This window comes from Rousettus aegyptiacus, unplaced genomic scaffold (assembly GCF_014176215.1).
Source record: "Rousettus aegyptiacus isolate mRouAeg1 unplaced genomic scaffold, mRouAeg1.p scaffold_m13_p_7, whole genome shotgun sequence".
In the NCBI taxonomy this organism is placed as follows: Eukaryota; Metazoa; Chordata; class Mammalia; order Chiroptera; family Pteropodidae; genus Rousettus; species Rousettus aegyptiacus.
This window is the reverse complement of record NW_023416310.1, coordinates 90,412,606-90,413,639: the sequence shown is the minus strand read 5'-3', so window position 1 is coordinate 90,413,639 and position 1,034 is coordinate 90,412,606. Positions and strand designations below refer to the sequence as shown.

Genomic DNA, 1,034 nt, shown 5'->3' with positions numbered 1-1,034 from the left:
GGTGAATGCGAATGGAGCTGGCTGAGTGGGAAGCGGCAGCTGGGCACAGAGGAGGAGGGCGGGGTACGGGGCAGAGGCTGCCATGAGATATGGAGCCTTGTTGGGGGTGGTGACAGAGAGGTGCAGGAAGGAATTGGATGACCTTTAGTGAACTGGATCACCCTAAGTCTCCGTCCAACTGTGAAATGCTTTGACTTGATGTGAGGATGGGCTGGCATCCAGGATGTTAACCTTTCAAGGTCGTCTCCCCAGAGCCCTCCATGTTTTCCTGAGCAATCAATCAGAGTAAATCCCACAGTATGAGTTCTGAAACTTGTGAAGAAACAACTGTATAAAATCGCTTTGAAATGGTTCTGGTGGCAGCTTCTCCCAGCAGTGAATTCTGAGGGGTGGGATTCCTGCAGGCTTTTGCTTCCTACCTTACATATTTCTGTAATGATTGAATGCCTCCTCCCACCTTCCCTCCCTTCCTTTCTTTTCGACCAAAATGTATCACCTTTGTATGCATAGTAACAAAGCCAAGTTGTTAAGAATGCCTTCAAATATTTAGGGGTAGGAGTGTCTCTTAAAGAGTTTCTTTAAAAAAAAAAAAAAAAAAGCCTATAGCACCTAGTTCTCCTAGGTGGTCTCCCATCCAAATACTAACCAGGCCCGATCCTGCTTAGCTTTTGAGATCAGACGAGGTTGGGCACAATCAGGGTGACATGGCCATAGACTAAGGGGTTCCTAGTTGCAGAGAATGAGAAAAAAGGAGGGAGGAGGGACTGGAGTTATAATGACGACATCGATCATTTCCATTTTTTTTATTTTTTAAATTAACGTGCAGTGAATTTGACTTTTTAATGTCCATTTCTATGGATTTTAAGATATGTGTAACCACCACAATCAGGATACAAATTAATTCCATCGGCCCAAAAACCGCCTCGAGTCACCCCTCTGTAGTCATACCCTTCCCTCAGCTTTACCTTTTGGCGACAACTGATCTTGCTCCCCATTGCTTTGTCTTTTTCAAGAATGCCATATAAATGGGATTA

At 44.7% G+C, this 1,034-nt stretch overlaps 1 pseudogene; it reads right to left on the bottom strand.

Annotated features, from left to right (window-relative positions):
• Positions 1-597: 597 nt before the first annotated feature.
• Positions 598-716, bottom strand: LOC118605731 (annotated as a pseudogene).
• Between the last annotated feature and the right edge of the window lie 318 nt (positions 717-1,034).